Here is a 20,271-nt window from a genome sequence, read left to right on the forward strand (position 1 = left end):
CGTTCCGATCCACAGGAAGGCCTGTGGAGGGCTTGGACCAGGTGCCCAACAGAACGTCGGTGAGGGCTTCGTTGAACGGCAGTAGAGGCTCCAAGGAGCTTGCCTGCGGTTTGAGCACCTCAGTGAGGAGTTTAGTCCTCACGGCCGCAACAGGGAGCTCAAGGGCCATGGCCTTGGCCACCCTGTTCAACACCACGCTGTAAGCAGCCCCCTCCTCCGTAGCCACAGAAGGAGGAGAGACAAATCCAGTGTCAGGCAAAGTGTCCAGCCGACTGGCCTCCCCTAGCTCGTCTGCCCAGTCCTGGCTCAACTGGCACTGCAGTGCCAGAGGGTCCTCAGGCCCCTCCCAAACCTCCTGGTCATCCATCTCCTGATAGTCAGGGAAAAATTATGGAGCCGGGTCGTAGGTGAATTGCTCACCAGACGGCACCAGTCAGACACCGGACCCGGAACGGGACTGGGACTGGGGACGACATCGTGGACAACAACCTCGGGGTAGGACCCAGCGGAGGAGCCGTAAGGTTGACTGGCGACGACCCGGATCCAGGCCTGGATCCTACGGGGCCCTGTGGCATCGGGACCGAAGTCGACGACGGTGCCGAAGCACCCGACGGCACCGGGTTCGGAGCTGCCGGCCCACTAGGGCTTCCAGACGGACCAGCGGGGCCCGAAGGCGCCTCGGCAGGGTCCTTCGGAGGGACGTGAGTCCTCATGGCCACGAGGAAGTCACGTATCTCCTCCGGCGTCGTGTGCAGCCCAGGGACCGGCGGGTGTGGAGCTGGACGCAGTGCTTGCGGCTCAGGCGGAGCCGCGTGGGCGGTGCCGCCCGAACCCCCGGACGCATCGCGCGAGCGTCAGGGGGGGGGGGGAATCGGAAGAGCGATGACGCCTCTTTGACTTCTTTTTTGAGTGCCTCGACTTACCCGAGCACTTGGAGCCCGACGAGTGGTGGTGACTCGTCGAGCGGCGATGACTGCGGTTCCGCGACCGGTCCTTCGACTTCCTCATCGACCGGGACCTCGAGCGGCGCGGAGCCAACTGCCGGAGCTCGAGCCGCTTACGGGACCGCTCCCGTCTAGCCTTCGAGGTCAAGGCCCGGCAGTCTGGGCACGACTTGTCATTGTGGTCGGCCCCGAGACAGTAAAGGCACCGAAGGTGGGGGTCGGTCACCGACATCAAGCGGTGACAGTCCTTGCAAGGTTAAAACCAGGCATCCCTACCGGCACCATGAGTCGAAGGTCGACTCGAGAAGTGATCAAAAATGATCAAAAAAGATAGTCAAAAAATGATTAAGAGTACTGCTCTTCCTGGATCTGCGCTTGCTGGCGCGTAAAAAAGAAGAACTGACGTTAGCGCGCGAGGCGGCGTCTAAGTACTCAGACGACGTCATCCCGGCGATCACGATGCCTACGACGGTCGCGGAGCTAGCGTCGCGCAGGGGTACTGCTGACGAAAACTTTCCGGATCCAGTCTGACGCCTGGGGATATTCTAAGGTAAGGAATCTAACACCAACGTGTTCCTTAAAGATGATTTCAGTACCAGTTGCAGCACATGTCAAAACACGTTTATGGAAATAAAACAGATTAACACATTACACATAATTACATGCTCCTCAGAAGCAGAGCGGAATCTGCCCTGCACTCCATCATACTCATCCCACAACCATTAATTATCAAACAAGTGTTAATTCTCAATCTCCTCCTTTCATACAAGGGTTTTACTACACTTAGCTAGCTTGCTATAGTGCCACCCCTTATTGTCACTCAACTTTGCAGTATTTAGAAACAGCTAGTCATTTTTAGGGGTTGACCATACTTGCTCATCCTTTGCATGGTCCTCATGGGTTTCTTAACACCAACCCAATCTCCCAATTAAAATCAAGCTTCTGCCACTCCCATGTTTTTGATCATAATACTGTTTTTAAACACTTTTGCTAGCTCTTCCCCGTAAAACACCTCTCACCCCTATGCAACTATATCTAGCTTGAAAAATCCAACACGTGGCTGCATTACAATCCATGGCTTTCTGGTTCAGACTATGGACTAATGTTTCACCTTTCATGCTGCGTCAGGATTATGAGAGATTATTATGCTTGATTTTAAAGGAACTATACCTTGGCTACAGTCAAACAAACAATGGTCAACTACGCTAGGGATGACCAATTCATGGTCCAACCCGAAGTAAAAAAAATTCAAATGTGCAAACAAGAGATACTGGGACCATACAAATGCTCAGTAGTAAGACTATAACCCTGTAGTGGAGCTAACTGCTAGATTTTTGGGCTTTAATGATGCATTAAAAGGTGGAGATTTCCAGAATCCTAGTTATTTTAAGTTTCTCAGATTTTACTGATGTCATATTTTTTTTAAAGTACTGTCATGGTTTTCTATTTTAAAACCGAAGAAATACTACTTCTACTACATTGTGTACTTTCAACATTCTCTCACCCCCTCATGTGGCCACTCCTTTTTCCTATCATTCGAAAATCAAGCCAAATTGTCTTCAGTAAAAAGGTTCTCTTCCCCTAAATGTAAAGTATAACCAGATCACTCTGTTGAAGCACTCAACAATGCCATTCCCAATGGAATGAAACAACTATGTCTTGCCTTTATACCATTCCTTTCCAAAACCATAATACAGTCAGAAACAAACTGAGGAACATACACGTGGGTGGATCCTTTGATATCTCGAAGCTGAGACTTGCACAATCTCGAATTGACTCCTCTCTCTCAGAACAGTTCTCTACTCTGCCTTTATCCCCGAACTCTATTAGGTTTTTGTTGTTACTTGTATGTATTATATTTGTTTGCTTTGTTGGTACCAAATGTGCTATTCATTCCTTGCTCACCTTGTAAAGCACTCTGTTACCCTACCTTGGGTCTGGTTCGCACCGTAGAAAACTTTAAAAATAAATAAATAAAAAAAGAAATAAAATGTGGGGTCCCATAATTGTTTGGCAATTGGATTCACCACTCATACAGAAGCAATTTTTTGTTTGTTAATTTTTATAACTCTGGAGAGAGCAGCTTTTTAAATGAACATTTATGTAAATCAAAATACTTTTTAGAGGATTACAGTACGAAGCAAACCACTTTTTATTCAATTATAATTATGGGTTATTTTAATGTACATATCTGAATTGAACTGCAAGGTTGATGATTTTTTTAGGGCCAGATAACATCGCCACTCCTCACTTTGAGCATACTCGGCAAGGGGAATGCCTGGAGGAGCTTTTGGCCACAGTTGACCTTTTTGAGCTAAGTTTTATCGTTCCAGAAGAGAGGATTCCTACTTTTAAAACACAAGGGCGTGACACCATCATAGATTATATATTGATTCCCCCTATTTCACAATCTCTAGTAATTTTTTATAATGCCAGGTGGTCTCACTTTTGCAATCACAATCCAGTAATCACAGTGTTGGACAAGGGGTGTGGCCTAAAAGGGAAGGCAGAAAAGTTGGGTGGTGACATAGGCTTGAAAACTTCGGCCCAGGGGCAGAGGCTGAAATGGTCCAAAGTAATCCCAAATCTTTTCTTCCAGGACCTCTGTGTGAAGGTTGATGACAAGATTGTAAGTTGTCTTGATACTCTCTACAAAGGGGGAGAAGGTAATTATTGCCTTGAAGCTATCTGTGCACAGGTAGAGCCTGACCTCTCCATACCCAAGCATAATAATGGGGAGAGTTGGTTCAATAATAATTGCTCAAAAGTTCACCGTAATCTGATAGCAGCTCTGAAACAGGTCCCTCGACAAAAGGCTCAGAGAGCAGCATTAAGAAAATAGTATAAGCTCGCCTTAACCATGCCAAACAAGGAAATAAAGGAGGACGCATGGGATGAAGTATTCGCGGTGGAGGACCTAAAAGATAGTTCGAGATTTTAGGCTATTGTGAATAAACCCTTTTTCTCTGGAACTGAGAATGACCCCCTAGAGAGTAACATCACAGAAGATCAATGGGTCTCTCATTTTGAATCCATATACAAGGCCAATGCCACCTTGGATTCACTGGTGAGTCTAGAATTTAGAAGGGAATCACCTAATACGGTGTTTAATGAGGCTGAAGTAGAATTAGCAATAAACCAAATGTCCAGTAATAAGGCCTCAGGTCCTGATGGCGTCCCCGCTGATTTATATAAACAAAATTCAACCTCTGGGCCAAAATTCTGACAAATGTCTATAATGTGTCCAGTCAGCAGAGCTTTACGTCATCATGGTCGCTATCCATTATATCCCAGTTTTTAAAAAGGGGCAGAGCGGAGACCCATGATGCTACAGGCCAATATCGTTATTCGATTCAGCAGTAAAAGTCCTAGGAAGAGTGATTTTAACCACATTAATGGACTGGCTGAATGAGTTTTTAACGGACCTCCAATATGGGTTCAGACATGGGAGGGGCACGCTGGATCAGTGCCTACAATTTTTTTAATAACTGGAAAATATACCTTAGCTAAAGCAGGGACATTACAGCTGGCTTTTATGGATCTCTCCTTTGCATTCAACTTGGTGAACGGATCCAAACTTAGGCGTATTTTACTTGACATGGGCATAGATTCTAGTTTAGTTTACTTCTTGGCTGACTTATAGGGATCTCTCCGCAAGGGTGAGGGTCAACCAAGAAGGTAATTGCACACAGCACTTTAAATCTGGTAGAGGGGCACGTCAAGGATGTATTTTAGCCCCACTGCTTTTAACTTTGTATATAAATAATTTAGGAACGTTTTTAGACTCGGCCAGCCTAGACATACCGTGTGTATAGGACAGGGTTATCCCTGTGCTCCTATACGCGGATAACGCTGTTTTTTTTTAGCCTTTTCTGCTGTAGGGCTCCAGACGCTTTTGGATTCCTTTGGGGCCCATATGAAATCATTGGACCTAGTGGTCAACATAGCTAAATCACATACTATGACTATGTCCCAGGAACACAAAGGATCCACATTTTTTACAGCAAAGGAGTAGAGCTGACCAAGGTGACTGTACCTATTTAGGGGTATTATTTGATGAGGGACTCCTGTGTTCCCCAAAAGAGAGTAAAAATAAACGCAATGGCAAGGTCTACGGCCGCAGGACATGGTTTTGCACAGCGCTTAGGTGCCAGGCCGATTGAAGCCATGATCAACATGTATAGGGCCAAATGTATAACCATTGCCTTGTATGGATCATCCATTTGGGGGTTACAAACCATCAGAGGGTGTTCAGACAGTGGAAAAAACGTTTTTACGCACCCTCTTGGCAGTCCCTCAAGCTACCTCAACTTTTCAAATACATCAGGAGACAGGCGTTAGATATGTGTCAGACCTGTTGAGGTTGACCCCGGTGGTATGTTGGATTAAGACATGGTTTAATCCGGAGTTAACCCTGAATCACACGATCATTAGGGATTGTGTCGCCCTGGAATGAGCCAACCATATCCAGTGGTTATATTATATCAAGCATAATCTAAATGAACTAGGGTGGCCAGATCTATAAGATTTCCTGGACAAAATAAAAAAAGAGGATTTGATCTGGGTAAAAACACAATTTCTGAACCTAGTGATGGCATAGAGAGAGGAGACCAAGGTAATAAAACCCTCAGTAAAAGCCAATTTTTTGTTGAAAACCTCGCCTCATATTGAACCGTATCTGAGAATTGTCACAAAGCCCTTCCACCGCCGGTTTTTAACTAGGTTTCGTTTTAATTTCGTTTTAATTGAATTCACTTCTTTTTAGGTAATCAACAAGGCTGGAGTAGGATGTGTGATTTAGGTCCTTGAACTTGTGAAAATTTCTCGAATTAATACACTATGCACTTTATAATGTTCTGTGAGCACTACAATGATATCAGTAGAAGGTTTTTAATTCCTATTTTGAGGGGAAAAGGCTTTATACAGGTAAAACCCACCTTGTTATATCTTCAGCTGCTGAATGACCCATGGGAGATTTTTAATATCGCAAGCTTCTTAATCACAGCTGTTAGACTCAGGCAAAAACGGCAACCCATGATAAATATTTAAAGAGGACTTTGTGCTTACATGTTTATCGTTTTTAGAGTTTTTATGCTGGTATTTCTAACTGCGACTTGTGTTCTTTTTTTAAGGGGTGATTTACAGCTATATATGAACTATTGGATGCTAGGGCTTTAGGTGATGTAATTAAATTTGTCCTTGTAATAATTCCTTTTTTACCAGGTTGCCCACATTCATTGATGTTTAGTATTTCAGATGTTTTTATGATGTAGTGTACGTCGATATATGTATTCTATTTTTATGGTTTTTATTAACCGAATAAAGTGGTGTTGATGATGATGAACGGAGGACCATTATCACTCGACAATACATTAGTTATTCCCTCCTGGAGAAAAACTCTCTCCATAAAGGAAATGAAGGCCCTAGAATCAAGTATAGGCAACGCTTCTACTTCTAGCCACTTGGAGAACTAATCAACAAGGACAATTTTAACTTCAGTGTACCATACAAATCCAAAAATCCGACCTGAAACATCAACAGCCAGGAATTCCCAAGGACCTGACTGCACTGAACAAAGTGGTGGTCTTAGCACCTAAAAGCTCTTGTTAGTACTTGAACACTGTGCACACATCTTAAATACCTTTCCACTGCCGCATACAGCATGTCCAGAAGGGTCATCTAGACATCCCCTCAGAAGTCACTGGAATGCATGCATGTGACGCAGTGCAGCATAAAAGCCGTGCCCATGTACAGAGCCAGCGTCTACAGAATACAGGGTGCTCTTCAAGATCTGTTTAAAGGCACGCAAACTTTTACTGACCTGAACAGAAAATAGTATTGTTCATTTGGTCTGGATGGCTGAAGACTGGATCTTGCCAGTTCGAACACAACATTCTTGAGCAGCCCAGGAGACAAGTAGAATTTGCCATACAAATGGCAAGGAGAGCCTTCAAAAGAGGAGAGCATTCATGATAGTCGGATCCTTTCCACAGAGCAAAGGCATTCCTTACAAGTGGGGTCACCCCTTCAGTATAATTTGTCCAATGTGAGTTGGATCAGTTCATCTAAATACCGTAAGGAGACCTGTATGAACATAAGCCTAAGACCACCATGAGAAGACTACCAAGGAACAGCGGTTCCTAGACCCAAAATGATCTCTGAAACTTGAGAAAATATATGGATGGGTCAAAGAGCAGCGATTGCCCATCTCCAAAATTCTAACACTGTTCGCGCTAGATGACCGGACATCAAAAAGACTATAAAGCAACCGACATGGTACCCAGACTTATATGGTCATCTAGTATACTGGGTTGTCATGCTTCTGTTCTTAGATGCCCCTGTATTTCTGTGTTCTGTATTTTGCCTCTGTGCCACTTGTTTTTCCAATATTTCTGTGCCACTCGTTTTTCCCTCGTTTTTGTGCCCCTTTTGCCTGCTGTTCCACTCGTTTTTTGTGCCCTTCTGTGCCACTCGTTTTTCCCTTGTTTTTGTGCCCGTTTGCCTTCTGTTCCACTCGTTTTTTGTGCCCTTCTGCTCCACTCGTTTTTGTGTGCCCTTCTGCCCTCTGTGCCACTCGTTTTTCCCTCGTTACTGTGCCCCTTTTGCCTTCTGTTCCACTCGTTTTTTGTGCCCTTTTGCCTTCTGTGCCACTCGTTTTTCCCTCGATTTTGTGCCCCTTTTTCCTTCTGTTACCTTCGTTGTCCCTCACCGCCCTCGCCGCTGCGTTCTCTGTGGCCCGCCCCCCTGACGGCCGCTGCCCCTGCCTCCCGCCTCCCAGCTGCTTTTCTCTCCCACCTCCCCATATATGCCGTCCGCGCCGATGGCGCGCCTAAGACAAGCCCGTCTGCGCCCGTCCGCGCCTGGACCGCGCCCCTCGCCAGAACCCCTGGCCCCCGCCACGACGACCGCCGCCACTATGACGCCAGCACTCTGCACGCTCTTAACTCCGGACAGAGCCACACCTGCTTCGAGGCCGCCCCGAAACGCACACACGGCCCCTTCACCTGCCAGAACTGTAGCTACACCAGCCTCAGAGCCGACGAACCACCCACCAAGAAAGACCCCAACCACCTCCGATGCATACTACTGAACACCCGCTCCGCACGCAAGCATGCAGTCGAGCTCTGGGACCTGCTCGACACAACATCCCCGGACGTCGCCTTCCTGACAGAGACCTGGTTTAACGACTCCTCCGCACCAGACATCGCCATAGCCATCCCAGACGGCTACAAGATCACCCGCAGAGACCGCACAAACTGAGTCAGAGGAGGAGGAATCGCCATGGTCCACAAGAACAGCATTAGGGTCTCGACTAGCACTGACGACGCGCTCAGCACCGCCGAACACATGCATTTCCAGATCCACACATACCCTAACTCCACCCTCAGAGGCACCCTAGTTTACCTACCCCCCGGACCCCACCCCCAGTTCAGCGACTCCATCGCCGACTTGATCAGCATGCACGCCCTGACCTCCACAGACTACATCCTCCTCGGAGACCTGAACTTTCACCTTGAGAACAACGACTCCACAACCCTTATCGATAACCTCACCAACCTCAGACTGAAGCAACTCGTCACAACGCCCACCCACTCCGCCGGCCACACGCTCGACCCAGTCTTCTCCTTAAGCCAGCACGTCTCCATCAGCCACACCACCGAACTCCTCTGGACCGACCACCGCTGCATCCACTTCGCCTTTCAGAAGCCCACCACACACCACCGCACCCAACAGATCCCACACCGCTGCTGGAGCAAAATCACGAAAGACCACCTACACGCAAACCTCGCTCTCAGCCCACCCACCGAACCCTCCAACACCGACGATGCTGCCCACAGCCTCAGACGCTGGATCGAGGACTGCACCAACACCCTCGCCCCGCTGAAGAACCCCCCCACAGAGACACCAGCAAGAGGGCCAGCTGGTTCACCCCAGAACTCCTAGCCTCCAAGCAAGTCTGTCAGAAACTCGAGAAGAAATGGCACAGTGAACAAACTCCGGACAGCCACGCAGCACTTAAGGAAGCCATCTGAAACCACCACCACCTCATCAGGGCGGCCAAGAGGACCTCCTTCAAAGAGCACCACGACAACAACAAACACAATAGCAAGGAGCTCTTCAACATCGTGAAGGAACTCTCCAACCCCAGCTCCAACACGAACGACATCCCGCCGTCGCAAGCCCTGTGTGACTCCCTTGCCACCTTCTTCCACCACAAGATAGCAGACATCCACGACAGCTTCAACACCCAGTCAGCCCCAACAGACAGCAACACAACAGACAGCAACACAACAGACAGCAACACAACAGACAGCAACACAACAGACCCTCCGCACACCATCGACCACGACTCCCTGCTAGCCTGGGCAATCGTGAGCATAGAACACACCATCAAGACCATGCGCACAATCCACTCCGGCTCTCCACCAGACCCATTCCCGCACCACGTTTTCAACAGAGCAAGCAGCTCCATCGCACCACACCTGCGCAACATCATCAATCTCTCCCTTGAGACCGCGACCTTCCCAGAGATCTGGAAACACGCCGAGATCAACGCCCTACTCAAAAAACCTAAGGCAGACCCAAGAGAACTCAAGATCTTCCAAGACATGGAACACCCTCCCACTGAGCTACGACAGACCCAAGACCTGCTGACTACATACCTCGCAGGTATGTAGTGCGCTTTAGAAACGATTGATTGTCAGGGAGAGCAGGGAATTTTGAGGACTGTGTATTGTTTAACATTGTGCATTGCGGACAACCATCTCGGGGGGGGGCAGTTGCTAGTCAAAAAGTAGGATTGCCCCTTTATTCTCTTTAAAAACATTTGTTTGTACTAAGGCTGGAACTACCTTTCATTTTTTTTATTTTTATTATTTAAAGCTTGAAAGAGCAGACATTAACATAGCAACAAATAACAAATTATAAACCATGGCTTCACATTGTGCATACACAGAACTTTTCGGAAAGACAAAAGAAAAAAAAGGCATAGAAACCATATTTGAACTAGCATTAAATCAAGCATCGAAAACCCTTTACACTATGCTCCAAGCCACTCCTTCAACGGGGCCCAGATTCTCTGGCCCTGTTCCCGCCTTCTTCTGCCCCACCTCTGAAAAACTGCGGACTCTAAATTGTAAAGAGCAAGAATCCTTGCCCTCCAGTTTACGAAGGTGGGAGCATCGGGGCTAATCCACTCTGATGTTATGCAAAGTCTCACTAGAGACATAGAAATGAAGAGAAGGGCGGATGCATATCTTGATCTTACCAATACACCATTATTCTCACAACCAAAGATAACAAGCTCTGAGGAGAGTATAACCGGAATACTAAGTCTAGAATTGATAAACAATTCTACCTCCTGAAGAAATGCGGTAAGGCTAGGGCAATCAAAAACATGTGAACATCATTAGCAGCTGACAAACCACACCTCGGGCAGCAATGACCTCCACTCCCTCCCCACTTAGAAATTTTGGCTGGTGTATAATAAAGATCAAATAATGCCATGTAGCATTGGGAGCGTAGACTTCCTGATATTAGACCACTATTTGACAACTCCAGAGCCTGTGAAATGTCAAGCCCTACCTTACCCAACTTTAACTCCCATTTAGCATTTTGAGAGAGAAGGTCATCCGGGAGGCCTGCAAGTAAATGCTTATACAATGTACCGATTCTTACTGGCCTCAGAATCAGTTCCATAAGTAAATTCTTGCTGAATAATTGAATTTGTAAATATTTAAAAAAATTGTGAGTATTTAAAGAAAACTTCTCCTTTAAAAATAAAAAACTGGCCATGGATCCTTCGCTCCCTAAGGTCCCCAGAGACGTTATTCCCTTCGACATCCACCTGAACGTAATGTGATCTTGAAAGATATGGGGTAAAAGTCTAGCAGCAACAAACGGTGTATAGTAATTAAGATTGGGGATAGACCATTAAGCCGAACCTTACGCCAGACTGTAAACATTGCTATAGCAACCTTAAACTGTTTTCTTGTAGTAACTGGGTTCCAAAACCCATAGCAAGATCCCCTTGGCATCTTCCCCAAGCCCTATTTCAAAAATGGAGGGACTACAAAAAGACGGCAGCAATGCTCTATCCCCAAATAAAGGTGTGGCAAAATGCTGAAGAAAAGTTGACCACCAGTACAATACTAAATTCGGCACAGACCACCCTCCACGATTGCGGAATAAGTGCATCCACTTGGCCGCTCTCCGCGGTTGATGATACCCCCAAAGAAATCTGTTGCAGCGTCTTTCAGCATGAGCAAGACTAGCTGGGAGAATTCCAATGGTATGGTTCTAAAAAGATACAAAAACGTAGGCAAAATCAGCATCTTCAAAACGTTCCCCCTGCCATATAAAGACAAATGCAAATGATCTAAGCTGACCAAGGTGGAGTTAACAGACTCGATAAAGGGTAAGATATTCAAATCAGGAATCTTTTCAACTATAGATGTGATTTTAACCCCAAGATACACTGTGCTTTGAACAACTGGTACTTCAGAGGGACACATAGCTGCGGATTGGATGACCTGCGTCTTAGCAACGTTAAGTTTGTATCCAGAGAACTGGACATATTGCTCTGCTAGGTTCTTGATAGCTAAGAAAGCTAATGGCACACTGCTGGTCAGAACTATAATGTCGTCAGCGTAAGCCAAGATCTTATATTCTGACGTATTGACCCTAACTGATAGTATATCCAATGAATTCTCAATTCTGCTTACAAAAGGGTCAATATACAAGGCAAACAGCAGGGGCACCCCTGCCTAGTGCCCCTGCTGATACTAAATGATCTTGATAGCAACCCTGAAACCGAAAGAGTGACCTCTGGAGTGATATAGAGTGCCTGGATTGCCTGAATAAACTCAGGGCTAAGCCCCTTCCACTGCAAGACCACCCATAACACCTTCCAGGCTACCCTGTCGAACGCCTTTTCGGCGTCCAACAGGATTGCAGCGAGGGGGGATTGCGTTGCCTGGGCCTAGTCGAAGAGTGCGATTACACGGCGGACATGGTCAGCAGTATCTCTGCCTGGAATGAAACCATGCTGACGCAGAGACACTATTGGAGAGATCACTAATGACAGTCTAGTGGCTAAAATTTTGGACTATATTTTATTATCTGAATTAATCAGAGATATAGGGCAGAAAGACGACGGATCTAACTCCGGCTTCCCCTTTTTTTAAATTAAAATAATAGTAGTTTGATGCCATGAAGCAGATGTATGGCCACGCTGTGCCCCCCTGAAAGTTTCGAGCATATCATCCCGGAGTTCCGAACGAAACAAACCATAAAATTCCAGAGGCATGGAATCAGGGCCAGCAGCTTTCCCATTGGCTAATGAATTAATTGCCAACTCGACCTCATTCCACTCTGTAGGGGCAGAGAGAACTTCGTTCTGCTGAGCAGTGACCAGGAGCGTGTTCAGGTCCTGTAAAAAGGTCTCAGCTAAGCTTTCTAAGTTGGAATCTCCATTTTCCTCTGTATATAGAGTACAGTAAAACTGCCGAAATACCTCCATGACTCCCTCCGTTGTATCTCGAATATGCCCCTGGGAGTCCTGAATTCTAATGACACGGTTAGCCAGTCCTCTCTGCTGAAGTCGCTTCGCCAAGACCCTACCTGATTTTTCCCCAAACTCAAACATCATAGAACGAAATTGCAGGTACTTAGCAGCAAGGTCTTGACCAAAAAAACTCCAGCAGAGAGGCCCAGACCCTAACCACCTGCAGCTGTCCCAGAGTTGTATCTCGCCCCTCCTTGATCGCACACATAAGTTGAGCCTCTGCCAAGCCCAAATGAACAATTCTACTATTGATCTCATCCTGTATAGACCTCTGCCGGGAGTACGAAAAGCTCTTAGTTTCCCCCCGAACTGCCGCTTTTAGCATGTCCCAAACTGTAATACACAAGGCTGTCCCTCTGTTAATATTTAAGAATTCCACAATCCAGTTCCTCATATGGTCTATATATGCTTGCTCCAACAAAAGCTTCCTCTCAAAAGTCCAAATTCTTGGGACTCTAATTGTATGAGTGAAAATACATTCCATGACCAAAGGATTGTGATCTGATAGGATCCTACGGAGGACTGAAATGGATGTGGAAGCTACAAGTTGTTCAGACATAAAACAATACTCTAGCCGGACCATTTTGTTGTGGGGGGCAGAAAAATAGGTGTATGCATCAAGATGTTTATTATGATACACCTAAACATCTGGAACTACCTTTCAATCCAAGAACTCTTACATTCCAGTTCCTAGATAGGAGGCAGATATGTTGTTATTGCTTGGGACCCCTGTACTGGGGGAGAGAGGGTGGGGAAAGAGGGAGAAGGGGAGAAAAAGAAATAGTTACCTTCACCTCATGCACATACCTATATGATGCAACTAACAGATACCACATAAGGGTAGCGACTTAAAAGACCCTGCAAAGAGGAAGCGCCTCCTTCATGAACTTACACTGCTGAACACAGATGTGACCCTATTACTAGATACCTATTACTTCCAGAGATCAACCTTTCCTCTGATCTAACACCTTCTACTTTCAGATCTTCTCCTCCAGAAGGAAGTCAGCTGGGGTGGGATGGGTATAGTTTTAAGAAAAGAATGTTGATGGGAGACAATATAGGGCATTCTAATGGGCAAACCTCTAACATTTATTCACCTGCTCAAACCAGGACCAGAAACCTTTCTTGCTTCAAGCAGGAGGCCGCTCTTAGAATGGCACCATTGTGCTGGGGAAAAGCTGAACTTGGTTATGGACAGTAAACTAGACAAAACACAACGTACATGTGGGGGAACCGTGGTGCTCTCTGGGCCAGGGAAAACCCACCTAGAGGAACTACGCCTGATAGACTGATGGCTGTATACACACCCTTTAGGTAGGGGCTATTCAGATTTTTCAGCTGCCCACAAAAACACACAACCTAACCACAACCCCCTTGTAGGAAGGTGGCTACCTGACTATGGTTACCCCAGATTTTTTGCCTTGTGTTTAGCTGGTTTTCGACTTAGTTGGCCTGGTTCCCTGCTAATCAGGGCCCCAGACCATCTGCTCTCTCTGTAAAATGGATTCCATGTACCCTAGGTACATACCACAATTGGAAATGAACTCCTTGTCAGCCCCTGTATAATGCACTATAGGTGCCCAGGGCATAGGTGCCACCAAGGCCTACCAGGGGCTGCAGCATATATTTTGCCACCCCTGGCTGGTTCTTAAATTGACACAACTGGCTGATCACTCAGCTGGGGTAAGGTGGTGTAATCACCCCTTGCTTAGATATAGTATACCTATATCTAAACCTATATCTGGACACATATAAACCTGTGAGCCACTCCTATGGAAGGCCTTATCAATCCTGGAGGCAGAGTGTGTGGTTTAATGTGAGATGGAGCTCTAGCATGAGCTGAGCCTGTCTGCAGCCGTCGGGAACAAATCCCTGAGCTGTTTCAGGATAATGCCATACCATATACTATTAAGTGCATTATAATCCTCGCGGTTATATAGCAACTTTGGTTTGGCTTTATCAAAACATGTCGTGTAAGGTGTCATACGATTTGGAATACTATCCCCTCGCCAGTTCTGGCGACGGGGATAGCATTCCACCCCTCTAGAGGGGTAAGACATGTTGCTTTACTTAAATGCGGTTAATTTCTAAAAGGGACTCAGATCCACAAAATGGATGCTTCTGCCACAGACACAAGTCTGACCCCCTGAAGCTGACCGAAACTCAGCCAAAGGGGCCTGGACAAAGGGTTTCCTGTCGCAGAGAGGTGTCACACACCCCCAGACAGGAGATAGTGGATTGTAGCAGGGAGGTTTGAAAGAAACCAGACACTGCATGGGGAGCACAAGGCTGCCCCTTGCATAATCCGGTCAAACCGGTTCTGGGGCACACCAGCCCCAGTCCCAGCGCGGCCTGGATCAAAGGAAAGGGGTGTAACCACCCCCTTCCTGGGTCCCACCCATAGGAGGGGACCTAGCAGGTAATCCAGCCCCCCAGATTCGAATAAGAGTGGGAGCAGTGCCAATGCACTTCAGATTATCCTGATGAAACATAAGAAACAAAACTCTGGACCCTTTGACATCCTACTCAACGTAGAAGACTGAAGAATCTCCCTTGTGGTCAAAGAGTGACCACCCTGTGCAAACAGGCACCATCCAGCCCTCGACGTCTGATTTGTTGCAGTTCCCGCCGGAACTCGAGCGACAGATCGACGAGATCAAGCTTGCCTGCCTTCTAACAGCCCGATCCACAGTCCCTGCAGAGCTGAGACCCGTGGAGGCGACCGGAAGCGTGGGGCACGCCATCTTGGAAAGACCACGAGATGCTGACCGTGCAGCCCACGAGTGACCCTCGAAGCTGTACAACGGGGTCTGAGAAGCCCCAACCCTGAGCCACTCTTGCACCGAAGTTCAGCCCTCCACACTCGACGAGTGCTGCGTGGGGCCCTTCTGCTTCTTTTGGCTTAACGCGTTGGTCCGGTCACTTGCCAGCTGGCTTGTGGCCCCTGTGCCGACGAAACTTGAAATTCGACTTGCGATTCTGGTTGCTCCAGATTTGCACCCGCTCCCCTGAAAAGGAGCCCCCACTCTGACCCTCCTGGTTCGAGTGAGAAGCAATCTCCCGGTTTCGCGTGGATTGCTTTTGCCAAGTGTTGTTTGCTCCAATCTTGAAGCCGACGGCGAGAGCCTGCGTGGGACAGATCGTGACCCGCTCCTGGACGTCGTAGATGCCCCAGAGCCCAGGTGACAGCGGAGAGAAGCTCCTCGACAACCACCTGATTGCGCCCGACATTGCCTGGTTCCGTCCTGGTTCCACCCTGGTCACTGCGGAGTGACCCAGACTCTGTCCCCTCTGCTGTCAGGTACTTTTCGACTTGAGTCCACCCTTGGACTCCACCGGACACTTCTCCTTCACCTCGCCTGCAGCCCTTTCAGCTTCAAGCACCAAGAACCTGCATGACGAAAACCGACTCAACTTCGACCCTATGCACCCACTTCCTGTGGGTGAGGTAACATTGCAACGCCGGTGTTCCCACACTGGTACACACCTCTAGGGTCTGTGTCTTAAGTTTTGTTCCTCTAGGTTCAGCGGAAGTGTCCTTAAACTCTATTTGTGTAACTTTTACGCACCATTGACTTAACATTGGTGCATGCTTGTGCTTTCAGCACTGCACCGAATCCCGCGGGCTTTTCCCGACTTCAGCATTGCTTGTCCCGACTGCTCCCAGCGATTCCCTAGGCCCTATGCCTAACCACTGATCGAATGGTCTCTCTTATACCATTTTTTTAGTATATGGTTTGAGTGGCCCCTTGGCCTCACCCAAAATTGTGCAACTTTGTATGTTATACTGTGCTTTTGATTTAACGCTGGTGCCCCTTTATTCATAAAGAATACTGGGGATTGTTTTTAGTAATAAATACATATATTTTTATAATATATACTTGTGTGGGGTCCTTTCATTTGATATTACAGGATTGTATGTGGTAAAACAGCTCGCTTAACACGACCTCTTAAGTTAAGCCTTTAAGGCTGCTTAGTCCATGCTACCCCTAGGATAGTTTGTCTAATAAGGTTGACTTACAACCAGACACCATAAGGGTTGTTTGGACTGATACAAGGTGGTTCCAGAATTCGAAACATCATATATCAAGCCAACTTCTCACACTCCTCAACAAGAGGCTAGTCCCTAAAGTCCAAGATGTCTTCCAGCGACCACTAAATATTTCCACTTATGGTCCATTGTCATGTACCCAAGTTTTATTCTCAGTCCTAGACAATGAAAGAAGTGTTCAGCACCTCAGTGAAGCTCTACCATGAGACCTGGTTGTCATTAATAATACTATCAAACACACTGCAGAATACACCCAAAGAAAAATACCACGGGGAAGTAAGTGCAGGCATACTCTGGGAAGCTCTGAAAAAGGTTATTAGGGTCGAGTTTATAGACAAGGCCGCTAGACTTTGGAAAATAAAAGCAGCATTCTCTCTTCAACAAAGATCAGAGTTACAAGATGCTAAGGAAGCGCACAAATAACACTGCCTCAGAAGTAATGGGACCGGGAAGCAGGCTTGTAGGGACAGATCCAAATTATAGAAACTGACATGGCAAATAATATATTGCCAAAACTTGACTGGAACATCTACAAATTCAGCATCAAACGGAGTAAACACCTGGCTAACCATCTCAAAGCGCGACAGGCTGTAGACTCATAGCAGAAGTTAGACACAGAAATGGCTTGATGCGCTCGCGAGAGGTAGGTAAAGCAAATGTGTTCATGACTTCTATAGAAGTCTATATAAAAAATCTCACAAACCCAGTGTGCCGTAAACCATACTTTGTGAGTGATAGGCCACCGACTGCCTTAGCAGCTGATGGACAGAAACCTGAGCAACACATCTCCAAAGCAGAGATTTTGAGAGCAACATCAGAGCTACAGCCAACTAGACCCCCAGGTCCAGATGAGTGTAGAGCCTTTTTATTTTTACAAAACCTTCAGTGCTCAAGCATCCCTTCTTAACAAAAGTAGGTCTTGAAATAACCAAGGAGAAAAAAGTAACGCCCAAGATGGCAGTATCAAAGATATCCAAGACTTTAAAACCAGGCAACGCCGGTCAATAGCTGTGGCTCCTAAAGGCCCATTTCTCTCCTCAATATGGATGTTAAAATATTCAAATTGAGACGATAAGACTTCATTAAGTCCTGACAAATTTGGTTTTGTCACTGTAAGGCAAGATAATGGCACTACCAAAAAAGTGTTCCACTTTCTTGACATCAGCAACAAAGGAGGAAGAAATGTGACCCTGTTCTCACTGAATCCTGAGCAACCCTTTCACATGGAAGATGGGAGCTTCATGGATGATACCCAGCAGGAGAAAATAGCCTAGAAGTCAGGCAGGTCAAGTAAGCAGCATTATTCGATACTGCTCGCCACCTTTTTGAAATTGTGCACCATTGTAAAACTCTGCTCTTACTCTCACCTTTTAATCTTGATTGTGGTATGTGCTGTGCTATGAATCACATTCTCTGACATTTCCAGTTTAGTTTTTATATACTGTATTTGTTAAAGTACTGCTGGCAGCTTGAGCTAGGGTGCGCTCGCACACTTACCTCCTGCTTCTATTTACCTTCACCTGACCTCCTTGGTCCGACACGTCTTTGCCGATTAAACAGATGGAGCTCAGGACAGACTGGGCTGATTGTGGTGACGCGACTACTCTACGACGGCTGCCATACACTGGACAGCAAAAGTCTAGTTGATGGGGGAAGTGGCCAACTGCCGAGGGAAATGGCTGCAAGGTAGCCGAGCTCCGTCGCGCCACTCCCGTATTATCCGATAAAATACAGTGAGCCCCGGCAATCATCGCCTGATTCTGAGCCTGGCTGCAAACAATCACCGGCCCCACGCCTGGGCCAAGTTTCGCCACCATCGGGGGCGCCTGCGAGGGGAGGAGAGTCTTAATCTGTTGCGGAGGCTCCTGTGACATGGTGCGTGGCCGACTCCTCCCTGGGCGCGCACGGAAATAGACGCCGGGGTCGCGGCGTGGCATGTAGGCCTAAGGTTGTGCCGGTTGGGGCCGGTCAGAAATTCTTTGCTCGGCTGTGCTGGTGCCGCCTTCGCTCCTGCCCCCACACATCGCGGCCCTGGTCTCCCGCTCTTCATGACGGCAATCTCCTGGAGGCCACAAGTTTAAGGTTCGCCTGAAAGACACGGCTGGCGGAGCCCTGCGGCCTGAACTCTGGCACGCCCGTCCTTTCCACAAAGAGGCGCCTCCTAAGGAAGCAGTGAGGCTAACCGATCAGCGGTGAGTCTGGACTTACCACAATATACCTGAGCCCCATAAAACTGCGACGCTCCACGATTGGGCCTTCGGCGGGAGTTGAAGATAGCTCCATAGCACCGACCCCTGTGGACTTGGGCCCGTTTTCCCCGGGACGCTCGGGGGATGGGGCAAAACTAAGAAGCTCCACTTGTGCCCTGTCTCTGCCGTAAGGGACGGGGTTGGCCATACCTCGGGACTCAACAGTGGGGTACCCCCCCACTTTCAAGTTGTAACCCTACGTCGTCACAGTACAGTCTGTGTCCGGATCCCTATAGACTGGTGTGGGGGGGGGGGGCACCAAACCGGCAGACACCGACAGGCCGGTGTGCGTTGACACCCACGGCAGGCAGCGGCGAGTAGCCTGTGGGACTTGGCCTCCCCCGCCCTCCTTTTTTAGGTAGAGTAATTTATTACTCGAAACCTATTGTGTTAGAACAAACTCTCTTGACCAAGCGGATTTCTCACAATGCATGTTGTGTACTGGAGCATGAAGCTTCCCCAGGCGCGCGCTTGGCCTCACTCATACCCCATATGCCTGCTTCCCCTCCCCGCACCCCACGCCTCGCATCAGACTTCATTGGTATGCGCTCAGTGCATTCTCCCCACCCTTTCAGCCCATCCCTTTGAACTCCACCAGACATCCCACTTGGCCTCACTCTTTCCTGCATTCCTTTGTGGCCATCTGCTTTTCCTGCCTCTCACACCTGCCCCTCCCTCTCCCCCACCACAGAGCAGCCTCAGGCTCAAAGTACGTCGCACGCCACCCACACTCTGACTCACTGTTAGCACGCGTGCATACACAACTCCCTGGATTGTTGCCCTAAGACCTTTGTTCACGCGCTCCTGCCACAGCATGTAGCTACTGCCCCTGCCCACCTTTGGTAAACTTTATCGTCCGAGGGCACCTGGAGAGCGTCGCCTCCATTCACGGGATTCTGCTTCTGGTGCTGCTGGGAGGGCGCAGGCTTTTTCTCTGGCTTCTTTTAAAATCTAGATTATTTCACCTTTGTCACAGCCTGCCTGCACAGCGCTCCTCCGATGTACATATTAAACAATTTCACTGGTTTGCTCTTTATTTCTCTCTCACCAATCTGTCTGCCTTCCCCCACTTCCCTCGAACACCTTCGCTCCTCTCTTCCGCTCCCACCTCGTATCCTCCTTCCTCAGTCGCACTGCCCAAACCAGTTCACACATGGACAACAAGCAAACCGTGGGCGGGCGACAGTTTTATCCACAGTTCACACAACATCCAAAATCGTATCTCTCCCCTCACTCCATTCACGGGGCCACTTGAGCCGTAAGCTGCAGCCTTGCTCATCACAGGCCCGAAGCTCAGTGTCCGTCTCTGACTCCCTGCTTCCTGGCAGCAGCCATGGCGCGGCCAGTGACGTCTCACAAGTGCTGCACCAGTCAGTGTACATGATGAGGTGTCATCCACTGGTGGACCTAGACCAACCTAGAGATGGGGTGGAGTCAAATCTTGGCCTCTTGCTGTCAGAC

General features: G+C 47.9%; 1 protein-coding gene across 3 annotated transcripts in view; it reads right to left on the minus strand.

Annotated features, from left to right (window-relative positions):
• TAOK2 (TAO kinase 2) overlaps positions 1–20,271 on the minus strand; it is a 934,333-nt gene that overhangs the window by 767,632 nt on the left and 146,430 nt on the right. The window lies entirely within an intron of this gene.

This window comes from Lissotriton helveticus, chromosome 7 (genome assembly GCF_964261635.1).
Source record: "Lissotriton helveticus chromosome 7, aLisHel1.1, whole genome shotgun sequence".
Taxonomy (NCBI): domain Eukaryota; kingdom Metazoa; phylum Chordata; class Amphibia; order Caudata; family Salamandridae; genus Lissotriton; species Lissotriton helveticus.